This window comes from Loxodonta africana, chromosome 3 (genome assembly GCF_030014295.1).
Source record: "Loxodonta africana isolate mLoxAfr1 chromosome 3, mLoxAfr1.hap2, whole genome shotgun sequence".
NCBI lineage: Eukaryota > Metazoa > Chordata > Mammalia > Proboscidea > Elephantidae > Loxodonta > Loxodonta africana.
In genome coordinates, this window is record NC_087344.1 from 14,452,253 (window position 1) to 14,472,132 (window position 19,880).

Sequence of the window (19,880 nt, forward strand, 5' to 3'; positions counted from 1 at the left end):
ATCAGACAAGGGTGAGTTCTAATTCAGCCCTTTCCACATAGTAGCTGATGGACTGTATAAATATTCTTTACATACTAGGAACCTGCTTCTTCATCAGCACAACAGTGAGTACAAGGACCTCAGAGGAAGCTCGTGGTATGACAGATACAATGTGTCAATGTCTAGAATCTATTGTCTAGTGTCATTTGAAAAACACCATTTATTTATCATTCACATGATACGTTCCAACAAGAATTTTTAGAAAGTCTACACAATGACATAAGACAAAGGAAAATGTTTTAAATGTACAGAAGAAGAGAAACATTGGGTCAAAAGAAAAGAAAGGAAACATAAAATGAAGGGAGAAATGACAAAGTAAACAAAATTCATATCATAATATCTCACACAGGTGCCAACATTAGGTGCCTGGTTTGGCTGTGTATATTCCAGTGAAGACAAAAGACGGTGTTTGTAGTGTTAGCATAAGATTTGGCTATATAAATGGAAAAACTCAATTAAAAGTGCTTTAAACACAATAGGAGTTTATTTTCTCTTCCATAAAAGAAGGGTCCAACATAATAGCTCCAGGTTAACATGAGTGCAAGCGCTAGTCTATATTTCTGCTCTGCCATTCACAATGTGTGGTTTTCGTAGATATGATGGCTTCTAGATTCCAGTTGTCATGTACAAACTGGGGGTAAGAAGAAGACGGAAAAGGGGAAATGTTTCTAAAGAGCATTCCAATATTCCCATCCCAAACCTTCCCTTCTATACCACTGACTACCCATAATTACAAGTGGAAGTGTGGTACTTCAGCAAGGCATATGTAACCAGTTGTCACCTGTTCAATTATCTTTGCTCTGTAGGGTTTTCAATGGTTGTGACCTTTCAGATGTAGATGGACAGCCTTTCTTCTGAAGAGAATCCGAGTGGATTCAAACCACCAACTTTTTGTTTAGTAGCCTAGGTCTCAACTGTTTGTACCACCCAAGGCATATCTAACCAACTCCCTATAAAATTGGGTTTCTGTTAGTAAAAAAGAGAATATGTATGTTGGGTAGGGAATCTATGCTACAACCATCAGTTATAAGATTCACATTATCCATAACATTAAAACATACTAATTCTGTAATGAAAGCATGACCCTGCCTCCTAAAAAAAAAAAAAGTGTCCCTGATTCTCATAGAAACATTACACTGTATACTATAATATAATGAGCAATGTCTTCAGCCAATTCCCTACAAGTAATCCAATCATGAATTTGAATATTCTTGAAATGATTCCTAGTGGAGGCTAAAGGCATCACACACAGTAACTGTCACTCTAGGGAAAAAGGGAGGAGACAGGGACATTATATCCTGGCCCAGGTATTCACGTGTTCTGAAGCAGGAACCTTGACGGGGCTAAACAGCAATATCCAAATGACGGGCAAGAATATCCTAACTCCCTAGGAGTGCAGACTGAGAGATGCACTGCGGTTACTCTATTCTTACTCTGAGTTTCATGGCTTTAATTAACCAGTTGTTATGAATCCTTTGATCCCGAAACCAAATGACTGCAATGGCCAGTACTTTGTATTTCCTGGGGAGTTTTGAATATTTTATGTACTAGTCTTATATGAATTGGATAAGAAAAAAATAATCTCTATCCCCCACTTTTATAATGACAACAGATCATTGATGGGTGGCCACATGTGGAAGTGGGAGATGCCCCAAGAGATCTGCAGCGAAACCCATCAGTTAGCTTTCTGTTTGTCTCTCCACCTGCAGTGATTCCCCTGTTTCTCGGATCTACCCTCAGTGGCTAGAAGAGACGTCGTAGGGATGCTCATGGGATGTCCCAGGGGAGCCTGGATATGCTCGGGTGGAACCTCCATGTCTCTGAGTGAAGGCAACAGGATTTCAATGAGTCTTGAACCAATGCATGCCTCCTTCCCTTTGAGTGTGGAGAAACTCCAGCTAAGAGGTTCAGGCAGCGTTTCTCAGGGGCATTCTGCAGAGTAGAGGTCCAAACTTAAAGAAATGTTCTTTCTAAGGTAAAGACTCCCTGTGGTTGTGGATTCAAATGTTGGCCCAGATTTATACCATGGGAACTAAATGACAAGCAAAATTCCTATCTGTTTAGGTTCTTTTGCTCCCTGTAAGCTAAATCCGTCTGAGACGTTAGGAACACTAGAAAAATACTATTTGATGAGCAGGAATAGTATTTCGAGTGCTGAAGCCCTAGAAACAGCGGATACTAGCCTGTTCCCTTTGTCTGCAGCTCGCCACTCCCAGGTTGGGAATGAACTCACTTGTGCCTCCCATAGACATCACTCTGGTCCAGATAAGCATGCCTGGTCCACCTCATACCCTTCTGTTCTCACCAAAAGCAGCCAGGGAGGAAAGTAACCTTGTAGGATGCAATCCAGAAAAGCTTAAAGAGACAAATAAGTGCTGTGCCTAGACCATGTATTCTCAAGGGGGGTGATACCACCACCTAGGTGATAGAAATAGGTTCTTGGGAGTGTGAAAACATATGAGACATTACAATGGTTTGTGGCCTTCTAAAGGGCCACAGTACCTAAACAGGCATACACTATATTTGTGGAATTAAAATTGCAAGAGTTTGTAGGTTGGTGATTAAGAGGGAAAATGCCTCTAAAGGCTCATTAGGGGGCAAGAATGAAAGAAAATTTGTGAAATGCTGGACCAAAAGTATGGAGGGAGGTATTTGTTGAGCAGTAACTCCCAAAAAGGTCCTTGGGCGGTACAAAAGGTTTGCACTCGACTACATCCAATGGATCCTGGCTGAAACCATAGAATACCAGATAGATGTTTACTTGAGTTTTATTGACTATGCTAAGGCATTTGACTGTGTGGATCATAATAAATTATGGATGACTTTGCAGAGAGTAGGAATTCCGGAACACTTAATTTTGCTCATGAGGAATCTATACATGGAAAGGGAGGCAGTTGTTTGAACAGAATAAGGGGATACTGAATGGTTTAAGTCAGGAAAGGTATGCGTCAGGGTTGTATCCCTTCACTATATCTATACAATGTGTGTGCTGAGCATATAATCTGAAAAACTGGACTCGATGAAGAGGAATGGGGCATCAGGATTGGAGGAGGACTCATGAACAACCTGCATTATACGAATGACACAACCTTGCTTGCTAAAAGTGAAGAGGACTTGAAGCACTTATTAATGAAGATCAAAGACCACAGCCTTCAGTAGGATTACACGTCAACATAAAAAAAACAAAAATCCTCAAAACTGAAGCAATGAGCAACATCATACCAAATGGAGAAAAGACTGAGTTTGTCAAGGATTTCACTTTACTTGGGTGCATAATCAACACCCATGGAAGCAGCAGTGAAGAAATCAAGAGACACATTGCATTGGAAAATCTGCTGCAAAACACGTCTTTAAAGTGTTGAAAAATGAAGATGTCACCTTGAGGGCTAACGTGCGCCTGACCCAAGCCATGTTGTTTTCAACTGCCTCATGTGCATGGGAAAGCTGGACAAGGAATAAGGAAGACAGAAGAATTGAGGCCTTCGAATTGTGGTTTTGGTGAAGAATATTGAATATACCATGGACTGCTGAAAGAATGAACAAATCTGTCTTGGAAGAATTACAACCAGAATGCTCTTTAGAAGCAAGGATGCCGAGACTACATTTCATATACTTTGGACTTGTCATCAGGCGAGATCAGTGTCTGGAGAAGGACATCATGCTTGGTAGAGCAGAAGGTCATCAAAAAAGAGGAAGACCCTCAACGAGATGGAGTGACACGGTGGCTGCAACAATGAGCTCAAGCATAGTAACTATTTTGAGGATAGCACAGGGTCGGGCACTGTTTCGTTCTTTTACGCATAGGGTCACTATGAGTTGAATCCAACTTGATGGCACGTAACAATGATAACAACTAACCTAAAGTTTGATGGTTTGAACCCTCCTAGCACACCATGGAAGAAAGGCCTGGTGATCTGCTTTCATAATAGAAAACTCTATGGAGGAATTCTACTCTATAAGAAACACATAGGGTCACCATGAGTGAGAATCAGCTCATGGCAGAGGGCTTTGGTTTAACTCTCAGAAGACAAGAAGAATGCAAAGAGAGAGGAAAGCCCATTCTTTTAGGGTGGGGTTGTTCCATTCATGCATTTCATGTTTCCTTAACTCCTATTCTGTGTTTTTCTCATCCACAATTTCAGTGAAGGGCTTTGTGTCCTGATCAGCTGGAACCACAGTGTTTTTTTTTTTTAATTTTGTTAGCAAGAGCTAGCTTCTCCTCTTTATTTTATTCCCTCATTTTTCATAAGTGCGATCTCGTGTGTTCATGACTTCATTTATGAGTCCATTTCTTCATTCAACAAATATTCACTGTAAGCAAATACTATCTGTACATGAAGTATAATAAAACTTCCTATTTCATAGGTTTGTGGGGAAGATGAAATGACATAATGCATGAAAAGATGCAATGTCTTTCATACCAGGAACATAGCTCTCAATGAGTAGAATAGAGTTGTCAGATACTGAGTATCCCTAATATGCCAGACCCTGTTTCTATTTTTTTAGTATTCTGATTCGAATGTCCTTTCCTACCTGATCAGTGCAGCACATATGAAATCTAATGATTTTAGTTCATTTAATTGCTATCCAAACACACAACTAAAAAATAAGTCATTACTTTAAATAACTTTTCAGTTGATATCCACCATCTTTCAATTATAAATCATCATCTGCAAGAGATCATTTTGCCTTTCCAACATTAAGACTCTAATTTATTTTTCTTGTGTTATTGCATAGTATGAAACTCCAGACTACTGTACTGGATAGTGGCCATATCATGCATCCTTATATTCTTTACAATTTTAGTGGGAATTTCTATGTTGTGTGCCACAGAGACTCCCAGCAAGGACCTTGTTTGGAGGTAACTCTTTGTTGATTAGTCAATTATTTCCTAGACTATGGATGTGCTCTACTTTTCTTTAAGTCAACTGTGGTTAGTTATATTTCCCTAAAAGAAAAGAACTATCTTGAGGTTTTCAGAATTTTTCCCATCGAGACAGACATGATTACATGTTCTCCACGTGCATAATCACAGCCACTATCTCAAAACTAATTCCCTGCATTCTGATTTCTCATATTAGTTTTTAGATTACACTCGTCCGAAGTTTGCTTTTGCCAAAGAATGCCTCTTGGAGTTATCAAATCTATAGCTTTCTTGTTTTAATTTCATTAGTTATCCTTTTATCTTTATTATTTACTATTTCCTGATTTTGGAAGTTTATTTTGATATATTTCATTGTACTTTTTCTAACTAGTTTTTAGTTACTTTTTAAAGTTTGTGTTTATGTGCCTGTACAAAAATTCAGATGTTAAACAAAATACCCTAAAACAAGATAGGAAGTCCTGGTGGTGCAGTGGTTAAAGTGCTTGACTGTTAATCAAAAGGTTGGCAATTTGAACCAACCAGCCACTCCATGGGAGAAAGATGCAGAAATCTGCTTCTATAAAGATTTACAACCTTGAAAACCCTATAGGAGGGTTCTACACTCTACAGCAGGGTCAGTATGAGTCCAATTCTATTTGACAGCAATAGGTATATTTTTCAGTTGAATTTCTTGAAATATTTTCTCATAATTAACTTCAGTAGAATTACTTAAAGTTTGTCTAAAAATTGATATAAAACAAACAACCAAACCCATTGTCATCGAGTGGATTCTGACTCATACTTGACAGTATAGGTCAGAGTAGAACTTCCCCATAGGGTTTCCAAAGCCGTAACCTTTAGAGGACTAGACTGCTATATTTTTCTGCTGCACAGCAAACAGCCAAAATTTTGTGTAGCAGCGAAGTGCAGTATGATACCTACCGAAAGATTGTTGTTGTTGTTAGATGCCTTTAGTCGATTTCAGCTCATACCGACCCTGTGTACAACCGAAGGAAACACTGATCCTTCGCCATCCTCACAATCATTGCTATATTTGAGCCTATTGTTAATGTACTGTTGTAACCGCTTTTGAATAATCTACAGGAAAATTTTACCTGTGTGTCATATTTATGATATTGATGGATAATTTCTGCATTTTATCCGGCCTCCTTTCTTTGGAATGGGTGCAAATGTGGACCTCTTCCCATAGGTTGGTCAGGTTGCTGCCTTCCAAATTTCTTCGCATAGATGAGCGAGCACTTCCAGTGCTACATCCATTTGTTGAAATATCCCAATTGGTATTGCATAAATCTCTGAAGCCTTCTTTTTGGTCAATGCCTTCAGTGTGGTTCGAACCTCTTCTTTCAGTGCCATGGGTTCTTGATCACATGCTACCTCCTGAATGGCTGAAGGTCGACCAATTCTTTTTGGTACAGTGACTGTGTATTCCCTCCGTCTTCTTTTGATGCTTCCTGCATTGCTCAATATTTTCTCCTTCAAGTCCTTCAATATAGCAACTTGAGGCTTGACTTTTTTCTTCAGTTCTTTCAGCTTGAGAAATGGCAAGCATGTTCTTCTGTTTTGATTTTCTAAATGCAGGTCTTTGCACATTTCATTATAATATTTTACTGTGTCTTCTCAAGCTGCTGTCTGAAATATTCTCTTCAACTCTTTTACTTAATCATTTCTGTCTTTCGCTTTAGCTACACTACATTCAAGAGCAACTTTTAGAGTCTCTTCTGACATCCACTTTGGTCTTTTCTTTCCTGTCTTTTTAATGATCTCTTGCTTTCTTCATGTATGATGTCTTTGAAGTCATTCCAGAATTCATCTAGTCTCTGGTCATTAGTGTTCAATGCATCAAATCTATTCTTGAGTTGATCTCTAAATTTAGGCGAGATATCAAGGTTGTACTTTAGCTCTTATGGACTTGTTGAAATTTTCTTCAACTTCAACTTGAGCTTGTATCTGAGCAATTGATTGTTGCAGAGTAGGTCCTTGACCTTGTTCTGACTGAGGATACTGAGTTTTTCTGTTGCACTGGGTTTTGAGTTCTTCCCACAGATGCAGTCAATTTGATTCCTGTGTGTTCCATCCAGTGAGGTCCACGTGTTTAGCCGCCATTTATGTGGTTGAGGAAAGGTATTTGCAATGAATAATTCCTTGGTCTTGCAAAATCCTATTGTTTGAACTCTGGAATCATTTTTATCACCAAGCCATATTTTCCAACTACCAATCCTTCTTTGTTTCCAACTTCTGCATTCCAATTGCCAGTAACTATCAATGCATTTTGATTGCATGTTCAATCAGTTTCAAACTCAGAAGTTGGAAAAAATCTTCAATTTCTTCATCTTTGGCCTTTGTGGTTGGTGTGTAAATCTGCATAATAGTTGTGTATTAGCTAGCCTTTCTTGTAGGCGTATGGAAAATATCCTATCACTGGCAGCATTGTACTTCAAGATAGTTCCTGAGATATTCTTTTTGATGATGAACGCTACACCATTCCTCTTCAATTTGTCATTTTCAGCATCGTGGACCATATGATTATCTGATTCAAAATGGCCAATACCAATCCATTTCAGCTCATTATATTCTAGGGTATTGATATTTATGAGTTCCATTTCCTTTTTCACAACTTGCAATTTTCCTAGATTCATACTTCACACATTCCACTTTCAGATTATTAATGGGTATTTTCAGCTGTTTCTTCTCATTTTGAGTCCTGCCGCATCAGCAAATGAAGATCCCAAAAGCTTGTTAAAAATGCAGTTTCTGATTCTGCAAGTCTGGGTGGGTCTGGGCTACAGCATTCTTAAGAAGTTCCCAGGTGATACTGATCCTGCTTGTCCTTGAGAGTGTACATTTTGAGTCTGTGTTTAGGTTTGCAGATAGAAGAGGCAGCAAATGATACAATGTTACTGTGTAGAACTCACTCCCCAACTGAATTGAAGTAGACAAAGGTAGTACTTTATTAATTCCTCCACTTCCAATGAAAGACAACATTTCTGTGTTGTTGGTTTGCTGAAAATTGAATGGTTCCTTGCTTCTATCCTGGTAGGTGTTTCATCCACATGGAATCAGTAAATCAAACAAGTGTTTAGAATTTATTCTTTTCAGATTTTTAGCCAAGTTAGAGATTCAGCTCATTCTCTTTGGGCTGTTTCTGTCCTCATGCCCGGTTACCTTCACTGGGAACCTGCTCATCATCCTGGCCATCAGCTCTAACTCCCATATTACCATTTGTTGATTTTGACCATTTTTTTAAAGACACTCTTTCATCAGTACTACCTTCAAAATGCACATTATAGTTGGAGCACCTAACCTGGCCCTTTACCTGTTTTGGTAAATAAAGTTTTATTGGAACTCAGCCATGCACATTGGTGTATGTGTTATCCATGGCTGCTTTCCTGCTGGAAAAGCAGAGCTGTGTCATTGTCACAGAGAACACCTGTCCTGCAGAGCATGACATATTTACCACCTGGGCCTTGACTAGAAAATGTTTCCAAATCTTGGAATTAAAGAATTCTCATCTCTTGTATTCTAAACTTACTCTGTCAGGCATCTCGGGACACCACCAAAATTCTATAGTAGTAACATGAAATTCTATACTACCCATTGCTGTCTAGTTGATTCCAATTCAGAGTAGAACTGCCCCATAGAATTTCCAAGGAACACTTGGTGGATTCAAGCTGCCGACCTTTTGCTTACCAGCCATAGGTCTTAACGACTATGCGACCAGGGTTTCCAAAACTAGCAAGATGAAATTCTATAGTAGTAACCGGGCAGTGTTTTGTTCTGTTGTACATAAAGTCACTGTGAGTGAGAATAGTCTCGATGCCACCTAACAACAACAACAATAACATGAAATTCCATACAATACTGCATTCTCACAATTACTATATGAGATTAGAGTTTGTACTTTTTTTTCTGTATGTTTTTGTTGTTGTTAGGTGCCATCAGGTTGGTTCTGACTCACAGCGACCCTATGTACAACTGAAGAAATCAATGCCAGATCCTGCACTATCCTCACAATCATTGTTATGCTTGAGCCTGTTGTTGTAGCCACTGTGTCAATCTATGTCACTGAGGTCTTCCTCTTTTTTGCTGACCTTCTACTGTACTGAGCATGATGTCCTTCTCCTGGGACTGATCCCACCTGATAACATGTCCAAAGTATGTGACACGTTGTCTCACCATCCTTGCTTCTAAGGAGCATTCTGGTACTTCTTCCAAGACAGCTTTGTTCATTCTTTTAGCAATCCATGGTATATTCAGTGTACTTCACCAACACCTCAGTTCAAAGATGTCAATTCTCGATGGTAAATCAAACAATAAATTGTACTTTTCCAAAAGACCTAAAGAGAAAATACCATGGAGGCTGCTGCCCTGTCTTCTTAAATCTTAATATCTCCTCTGCCTAAAAAAATCTCTGAAACAGAAGAAAAGTGAAAGAAATTTTTGTTGAATGAATAAATTTAAATTAGCTTAAATCTTAGGTGATGTTATATTGTCTCAAGGATTTAAAATTATATGTCTAGCCTGGAGTTTCCAGAATGCATATCTCCAAACAAGATCACTCCAAATTCATAGATTCTCCACATGAAAGGTTAATAGATATATCAAGTTTGACATGTCAGAAATCCTAATCTTTGTTGTTGTTGTTGTTAGGTGTCATCGAGTCGGCTCTGACTCATGGCAATCTGATGTACAACAGAAGAAAACACTGCCCAGTGCTGTATAATCCTCACAGCCATTGCTATGCTGGATCCCATTGTTGCATCCACTGTGTCAATCCATTTTATTGAGCAACTTCCTCTTTTTTGAAAACCCTCTAGTTTTCCAAGCATGACTTCCGTCACCAGGGACTGATCCCTCCTGATAACACGTCAAAAGTACCAATACAAAGCCTTGGCATTATCTCTTCTAATGAGCATTCTGGCTGCACTTCTTCCAAGACAGAATTGTTCATTCCACTGAAAATCATGGTGCATTCAATATTATTTGCCAATCCCATAATTCAAAGGCATCAGTTCTTCAGTCTTATGTGTTTTCCAGCTCTCACATGCATATGAGGTGACCAAAAACAGCATGACTCGGTAAGGTGCACCTTAGTCCTTAAACTGGCATCTTTGCTTTTTAGCACTTTATAGAAGGTTTTTGTCAGCTGCTGCAGTCTGAAATTGATCGAACATGTAATCAAGATGCTTTGATAATTACTGGTGATTGGAATGCAAAAGTTGAAAATGAAGAAGAATCAGTAGTTGGATAATATGGCCTTGGTGATAGAAACAGTGCCAGAGATCGAATGATAGAATTTTCAAGACCAATGACTTCTTCATTGCACATACCTTCTTTCACCAATATAAACAGCGACTATACACATGGACCTCACCAGATGGAACACACAGAAATCAAATTGACTACATCTACGGAAAGAGATGTCGGAAGAGCTCAATATCATTAGTCAGAGCAAGGCCAGGGGCCGACTGTGGAACAGGCCATCAACTGCTCATCTGCAAGTTCAAGCTGAAACTGAAGAAAATCTGAGCAAATCCCTGAGAGCCAAAATATGCCCTTGAGTATATCTCACCTGAATTTAGAGACCATCTGAAGGATAGATTTGATGCCTTGAGCACTAAGACCAGACAAGTTGTGGAATGATATCAAGGACATCATCCATGAAAAAAGCAAGAGGTCATTGGAAAGACAGGAAAGAAAGAAAAGACCAAGATGGAACTCAGAGGAGGCTCTGAAACTTGCTCTCAGATGTCAAGGAGCTAAATCAAAAGGAAGAATTGATGAAGTAAAAGAACTGAACAGAAGATTTCAAAGGTCGTCTCAAGAAGACAAAGTAAAGTATTATAATGACATGTGCAAAGAGCTGGAGATGGAAAACCAAACGGGAGGAACATGCTCAGCATTTCTCAAGCCGAAAGAACTCAAGAAAAAATTGAAGACTCGAGTTGCAATAGTGAAGGATTCCATGGGGAAAATACTAAATGATGCAGGAAGCATCAAAAGATGATGGAAGAAATACAGAGAGTCATTATACCAAAAAGAATTAGTTGATGTTCAACCATTTCGAGAGGTAGCCTATGATCAGGAACCGATGGTACTGAAGGAAGAAGTCCAAGCTGCTCTGAAGGCATTGGTGAAAAACAAGGCTCCAGGAATTGGTGCAACATCGACTGAGATGTTTCAACAAATGGATGGAGTGCTGGCGGCACTCACTCGTCTATGCCAAGGAATATGGAAGACAGCTTCCTGGCCAACTGACTGGAAGAGATCCATATTTATGCCTGTTCCCAAGAAAGGTGATCCAACTGAATGTGGAAATTATACAACAATATCATTAATATCACACGCGAGTAAAATTTTGCTGAAGCTCATTCAAAAACGGCTGCAGCAGTATATTGACAGGGAACTGCCAGAAATTCAGGCTGGTTTCAGAAGAGGACGTGGAACTAGGGATATCACTGCTGATGTCAAATGGATCCTGGCTGAAAGCAGAGAATACCAGAAGGGTGTTTACCTGTTTTATTGACTATGCAAAGGCATTAGACTGTGTGGATCATAGCAAATTATGGACAACATTGAGAAGAATGGGAATCCCAGAACACTTGACTGTGCTCATGAAGAAAGTTTACATAGATCAAGAGGCAGTTGTTCAGACAGAACAAGGGGTTACTGATTGGTTTAAAGGCAGGAAAGGTGTGTGTCAGGGTTGTATTCTTTCACCATACCTATTCAGTCTGTATGCTGAGCACATAGTCTGAGAAGCTAGACTATATGAAGAAGAACAGGACATCAGGATTGGAGGAAGACTCATTAACAACCTATGTTATGCAGATGACACAACCTTGCTTGCTGAAAGTGAAGAGAACTTGAAGCACTTGCTAATGAAGATCAGAGACCACAGCCTTCAGTATGGATTACACCTCAACATAAAGAAAACAAAAATCCTCACAACTGGACCAATGAGCAACACCGTGATAAGCGGAGAAAAGGTTGAAGTTGTCAAGGATTTCATTTTACTTGGCTTCACAATCAACAGCCACGGAAGCAGCAGTCAAGAAATCAAAAGACGCATTGCATTGGGTAAATCTGATGTCAAGGACCTCTTGAAAGTTTTGAAGAACAAAGATGTCACCTTAAAACCTAAGGTGTGCCTGACCCAAGCCATGGTATTTTCAATCGCATCATATGCTTGTGAAAGCTGTACAATGAATAAGGAAGACTGAATAAGAATTAACACCTTTGAATTGTGGTGTTGGCAGAGAATAGTGAATATACCATGGACTGCCAAAAGAATGAACAAATCTGTCTTGGAAGAAGTACAACCAGAATGCTTCCTAGAAGCAAGGATTTCAAGACTGCATCTTATATACTTTGGACATGTTGTCAGGAGGTATCAGTCCCTGGAGAAGGACATCATGCTTGGTAAAGTACAGGGTCAGCGGAAAAGAGGAAGACCCTCAATAAGGTGCATTGACACAGTGGCTGCAACAATGAGCTCAAGCATAACAACATTTGTAAGGGTGCTGCAGGACTGGGCAGTTTTTTGTTCTGTTGTGCATAAGGTCACTATTAATCGGGACCAACTTGAGGGCACCTAACAAAAACAACAACAACAAGCGTTTAGGGAAAAAAAAAAAAAAGGACGTGCTTACTATTTGACTTCCAGCCTTCCAGCTCCCGTAAAAACTAGATCATGTTTTGTGATACACACACACACCTTTCCAAAATGGTTTCTAAAGATGAGTGTGCACTGCTTACTTGGGTCCCTAGGAGAGAACATCTTACATTTTTCCATGCATTGATGCACCTCCCACTTATGTTGTTGTTCTTAGGTGCCATCGAGTATGTTGCCACCCAACACGACCATATGGAAAACAGAATGAAACACTGCCAAGTCCTTGCTATGCTTGGGCCCATTGTTGCAGCCACTCTGTCAATCCACTTCTTTCTTGGGCTTCCTCTTTTTTTTTTTTTGCTTACCCTCTACTTTGCCAAGCATGCTGTCCTTCTCTAGGGACTGGTACCTGATGATAATATGGCCAAAGTAGGTGAGATGTACTCTCGCCATCCTTGCTTTTAAGGAGCATTCTGGCTGTAGTTCTTCTGAGACAGATTTGTTCCTTCTTTTGGCAGTCCATGGTATATATATTTAGTATTCTTTGCCAAGGCCACAATTCAAAGGTATCAGTTCTTCCTCAGTTGTCCTTATTCATCGTCCACCTTTTGCATGCATATGAGGAAACTGAAAACACCATGGCTTGGTTCAGGCACGCCTAAGTCCCTAAAGTGGTATCTTTGCTTTTAACACTTGAAAGAGGTCTTTTGCAGCCCATTTTCCCAATGCAATGAGTCTTGATTTCTTGACTGCTGCTTCCGTGGGTGTTGATTGTGGATCCAAGTAAAATGAAATCCTTGACAACCTGAACCTTTTCTCCATTTACCATGAGGTTGTTTATTGGTCCAGCTGTGAGGATTTTGTTTTCTTTCCATTGAGGTGTAATCCATATTGAAGGCTGTGGTCTTTGATCTTCATCAGTAAGGGTTTCAAGTCCTGTTCACTTTCAGCAAGCAAGGTTGTGTCATCTGGATTATGCAGGTTGTTAATGAGACTTCCTCCAATCCTAATGCTCTATTCTTCTTCCTATAGTCCAGCTTCTGGTATTATTTGCTCAGCATAGAGATTGAATAGGTATGGTGAAAGGATACAACCCTGTCACACACCTTTCCTGACTTTAAACCATGAAGTATCCCCTTGTCCTGTTTGAATGACTGCCTCTTGATCTAATACAGGCTCTTCATAAGCAGTTAAGAGTTCTGGAATTCCCATTCTTCCAAATATTAGCCATAATTTGTTATGGTCCACACAGTTGAATGCCTTTGTGCAGTCTATGAAACACAGGTAGAAGTCTTTCTGGTATTCTGTGCTTTCAGGGAGGACCCATCTGACATCAGCAATAATATCCGGTTTATAGGATCTCAGAGACAGAATCTGTCTAGATGAAAGTTATACCATTGAGGTAAATCCCACCTTGATTCAGTTCCAAAGTTCTGCAAACCTCAGTTGGTTGCTTGGATCATTATTGATAGGGAGATTTGATGCCATATTAACCAATTTAATAAAAACCAATTTAGGGAGATGAAAATCAAAACCACAATGAGATACCACCTTAACCCCACTAGGATAGCTATGGTTAAACAAAAAAGAACAGACTAGATGGCACCTAACAACAATGACAACAATGGTTAATGTTGTGAGCATCTTTTCATGAGTTTGTTAGCCATTTGTATATCCTTTTTGGTGAAGTATCTATTCAAGTTTTTTGCCGGTTTTTTGATTGGGTTGTTTCTCATTTTGTTGAATTCTGTATTGATCCTGAATTCTGTATTTATCATTTTCTTTGATATCCTTCTATTTTGTTGAATCCTGTGAAGTTGCCATTATTTGATAATTTTTGCTCTACAAAACTGGTGTTTTCATGAGATTTAACTACATCTTTTTATCACAAGTTTACGTATCCCTACACAGTTTATCAGAAACCATTGTTGCGTAGTGGTTAAGAGCTACAGCTACTAACCAAAAGGTCAGCGGTTCGAATCCACCAGGCACTCCTTGAAAACCGTATGGGGCAGTTCTACTCTGTCCTACAGGGTCACCATGAGCTGGAGTGAACTCGACAGCAATGGGTTTTTTTGTTTTTTTTTACACAGTTTCTTAAATGTCCTTTTTTGAACTTGTTAAACTTTTAGTATTAATGTATGAATTTGTGCCTTGATAGCTTTTCTCCCCAGTGTGCTTTTCAGATTCAGTCTTGTTGTTGGATGTATTCTTTTGTTTATTTTCAATGCCATATACTTTTAAATGTCATCCTTTCTGATGCTGATGGAAGTTTTGATAACTAGTGTTCTGCTATTACTGAGACAGGGAAGAGATCAGGCTGGCTGAATTAAAGAAGGGCTACATTTCAAGGCCCTCTGTGCTTAATTAGCTATAATTAAATAGCCTCTGGATGTAAAACTAAGTGCAGAGCACCACATAACTTTTGCTGCTGGCACAGGAAAAGTACTTGTGATTAACAAACTAGGTGCTTAGGCAAGATAAGGGGCTACATTTCAAGGCCCTGTGTGGTTGACCAGCTATAAATTACTGCTAATCCTTCTGAGTTGTTTTTCTAAGGCCTCACCAGGTGCACGGCATACACAGTCAAGATCAGCGTGGACTATGAATGACATTCCACGTGAGACTAACATGAACAGAGTCTCCTCGCTGGGCTTGAACCAAGGTCCCGAGGCATCATGCATACACAACGTCCCAGAATAAGTCCTTATCGACATCCCAGCAGCCTTTGTGACAGACTCCATCTTGGTTCCAGCAACCTCTGCAAGGAAGTCCATGTTGAATTCTAACTGTGTGAGCATTTGATTTTCATAATCCCTCCCCTTCGCCTAGAAATCTCCACCCATCTAATGAATAAAAACAATGCCTTTTTCCCACCTAAGAACTTTTATAAGCCCTATGAAATCCTTTGTTCAGTGAGAGACTGGAGGCTAGTGTAGGTGGAAACCCTCTCCCTCTCTCCCTCATGAGCCTTTTGCTCTGTCCCTAATGAACCTTTGTTTGTGTAGAATCTCTGAGCCTCTTCTGGTCATTCTTGGTAAGAAGAAGGTAAGAATCTATGCAGGGCTTAGTCTCGAGCTGGCACTCAGCTCTCTGGTGGGTGGGCTCCAGTGCCACCTCGTGCTGGTCTTCTGCTTCTGCTGCTGCTTCTCTGCTGTTGCCGCTTCTTTGCTGCTGCAGGTTCTCTGCTGTGCTGGTCCTCTGCTGCTGTCGCAATTCTATCCATTCACAGTTTCAAAACTGTTCCCACATCGTAGGTGTCTGTTTCAGCCGCACCCCACTCAGTACAAAATTCTGTCTTGGTCATCTAGTGCTGCCATAACAGAAATACCACAAGTCGATGGCTTTGACAAAGAGAAATTTGTTTTCTCACAGTCTAGCAGGTAACGAGTCCAAATTCAGGGTGTTGGCTCCAGGGGAAGGCCTTCTCTCTCTGTCAGCTCTGGAGGAAGGGCCCTGTCCTTAATCATCCCCTGGTGGAGGAGCTTCTCAGGTGCAGGGGCCCCATGTCCAAAGGACATGCTCTGCTCCTGGTGCTGCTGTCTTGGTAGTATGAGGTCCCCAACTCTTTACTTACCTCCCTTTCCTTTTATCTTTTGAGAGATAAAAGGTGGTGCAGGTCACACCCAAGGGAAACTTCCTTAATTTTAGACCAGGCATGTGACCTGGGTAAGGGTGGTGTTAAAATCCCACCCTAATCCTCTTTAACTTAAAATTACAATCACAAAATGGAAGACAACCACAGAATACTGGGAATCCTGGCCTAACAAAGTCCATGGTATACACTCAATATTCTTTGCCAATACCACAATTTAAAGGTGTTAATTCTCTTTGTCTTCCTTATTCTTTGTTCATATGAGGCAATTGAGAACACCTTGGCTTGGGTGAGGCACACCTTAGTCCTCAAGATGACATCTTTGTTTTATAACTCTTTAAGGAGATCTCTCACAGCCCATTTGCCCAATGCAATGAGTCTTTTGATTTCTTGACTGCTGCTTCCATGCGTGTTGATTGTGGATCCAAGTAAAATGAAGCCCTTGACAACCTCGATCTTTTCTGTGTTTATGATGTGACTTATTGGTCCAGTTGTGAGGGTTTTTGCTTTCTTGATTTTGAGGTGCAATCCATCCTGAAGGCTGTCTTTGATGTTCATTAGTAAGTGCTCCAAGTCCCCTTCACTTTCAGCAAGCAAGGTTGTGTCATTTGCGTAACGGAAGTTGTTAACGAGTCTTCCTTCCATCCCAGTGCCCAGTTCTTCTTGATAATGCCTGTCTTCTATGATTATTTGCTCAGCATACAGATTTAATAGGTATGGTGAAAGGATACAAGCCTGATGCACACCCTTCCTGACTTTAAAGCATGTAGTGTCCTCTTGTTCTGTTCAAACAACTGCCTCTTGATCCAAGTACAGATTCTTCATGAGCACAATTAAGTGTTCTGGAATTCCCATTCCCTGCAATGTTAACCATAATTTTTTATGACCCACACAGTTGAATGCTTTAGCATAGTCTGTAAAAACACAGGTAAACATCCTTCTGGTATTCACTGCTTTCAGCCAGGATCCATCTGACATCAGCAATGATATCCCTGGTTTCATGTCCTCTTCTGACGCCAGCCTGATTTTCTGGCAGTTCCCTGTTGATAGGCTGCTGAAGTCACTTTTGAATGATCTTCAGCAAAAATTTGCTTGCATGTGGTATTAATGATATTATTGAATAATTTCCGCATTCCTTTGGATCACCTCAAAAGATCTTGTATATGCAAACCCCACCTACCTCAATCTAAGGGATTTATAGTGTGCGTTTTACATTTTTGTCATTTATCTGCTTGGAGTCTATTTTTGCCATCGATGTGAGCAAGCATCCAAATTCATTTTATGTCCCAGTGACTTTTGTTAATAAACCCATTCATTCATTGTAGTACCAGTTCTGCGTTAAATAAACTACACATTTGTGTGTTGGTCTTTTTCTGCTAAAAATAAGTTTGTTGTTCTAATGAACAAGCCCAAGTCCATAGTTGGTTATAACTAAAAAGATATATTGTATCACAGGTTGGCTGTTTATTTGATCATTTGCAATTTTCTCAACAATGTTGATGACTAAGAGCAGTAATTTCAACCCATGGATTATAATGTGAAAAAGTGTATATTGAAGTTCTTGTTCTTGGTAGGTGTGGCCACGTCAGTTCGTATTCATAGCAACCCTATGTACAACAGAATGAAACACTGCCCGGTCCTAAGCCTACTGTTGCGGCCACTGTGTCAATCCATCTCATTGAGGGCCTTACTCTTTTTCACTGATCCTCTACTTTACCAAGAGTGATGCCATTCTCCAGCTGGAGGTTCCTCCAGATAATATGGTCAAAGTAAGTGAGACGAAGTCTTACGATCTTCAATTCTAAGGAGCATTCTAGCTGTACTTCTACCAAGATAGATTTTAGTTCTTCTGGCAGTCCATGGTATATTCAATATTCTTTGCCAATACCATAATTCAAAGGCATCAAATCTTCTTCAATATTCTTTATTCCTTGTCAAACCTTTGCATGCATATGAGGCAATTGAAAATACTCTGGCTGGGGTCAAGCCCACCTTAGTCCTCAAAGTGACATCTTTGCTTTTTAGCACTTAAGAGAGGCCTTTTGCAGCAGGTTTTCCCAATGCAATGTGTTGTTTGATTTCTTGACTGCTGTTTCCATGGGCATTGATTGTGGACCCAAGTAAAATGAAATCCATGACAACTTCTATATTTTCTCCATTTATCATGAGATCTCATTGGTCCAGTTGTGATGTTTTTTGTATTTTCTTTATGTTGAGATGTAATCCATACTGAAGGCTGTGGTCTTTGATCTTCATCAATAAGTGCTTAAGTCATTTTTGCTTTCAGCAAGCAAGGTTGTGTCATCTGCATATCACAGCTTGTTAATGAGTCTTCCTCCAATCCTGATACCACACTTTTCTTCAGATAGCTAAGCTTCTTGGATTATGTGCTCAGCATACAGATTGAATAAGTGTGGTGAAATGATACACCCCTGATGAACAAATTTCCTTATTTTAAACCATACAGTATCCCCTCATTCTGTTTGAATGACTACCTCTTGGTTTATATACAGGTTCCTCATGAGCATGAATTAGTGTTCTGGAATTCCCATTTTTCAAAATGTTACCATAAATACTTGTTACCATCTACACAATCAAATGCATTTGCATAGTCAACAAAGCACAGGTAAACATCTTTCTGGTATTCTCTGTTTTCAGCCAAGATCCATCTGACGTCAGCAGTGGTAATCCTCATTCCATGGCCTCTTCTGAATCCTTCCTAAATTTCTGGCAGCTCCCTGTCCATTTACTGCTGGAACCATTTTGGAATTACCTTCAGCAAAATTTTACTTGTGTGCGATATTAATGATATTGTTTGATAATTTCCACATTCTGTTGGATCACCTTTCTTTGGAATGGGCACAAATACAGATCTCTCTTCCAGTCGGTGGTGAGGAAGCTGTCTTCCAAATTTCTTGCGATAGAAGAGTGAGTGCTTCCAGTGCTGCATCCGCTTGTTGAAACATCTCAATTGGTGTTTTGTCAATTCCTGGAGCCTTGTTTTTCACCAATGCCTTCAGTGCAGCTTGGATGTCTTCCTTCAATACCGTTGTTTCTTGACCATATGCTACCTTCTGAAATGATTGAACAGCAATCAATTCTTTTTGGCACAATGACTGCATATTTCTTCTATTTTCATTTGATGCTCTCAGAGTCATTCAATATTTTGCCCATACGATCTTGAAATATTGCAACTCGAGGCTTGAATTTTTTCTTCAGTTGTTTCAGCTTTAGAAATGTCAAGCGTGTTTTGCCCTGTTGATTTTCTAACTCCGGGTCTTCGCACATTTCATTATCATACTTTGTCTTCTCAAGCCAACCTTCAAAATCTCTTGTTCAGTTCTTTTACTTCATCATTTCTTCCATTTGCTTTAGCTACTTGAGATTCAAGGGCAAGTTTCAGAGTCTCTTCTGACATCCATTTTGGTCTTTTCTTTCTTTCCTGTCTTTTAAATGACCTTTTGCTTTCTTCATGTATGATTCTCTTGATGTCATCTCACAACTGGTCTAGTGTTCATTTGTTAACTTTCAAGGGTGTCAAATCTCTTCTTGAGATTGCTGTAAAATCAGTTGGTGTATACTCAAGGTTATTCTTTGGCTCTCGTGAACTTTATAAATTTTCTCCAGCTTTGACTTGAACTTGCATATGAGTAGTAGATGGTCTTTTCTGCTGTCAGCCCTTGGCCTTGTTCCGACTGAGGATATTGAGCTCCATCAACTCTTTCCACAGATGTAGTCGATTTGATTTC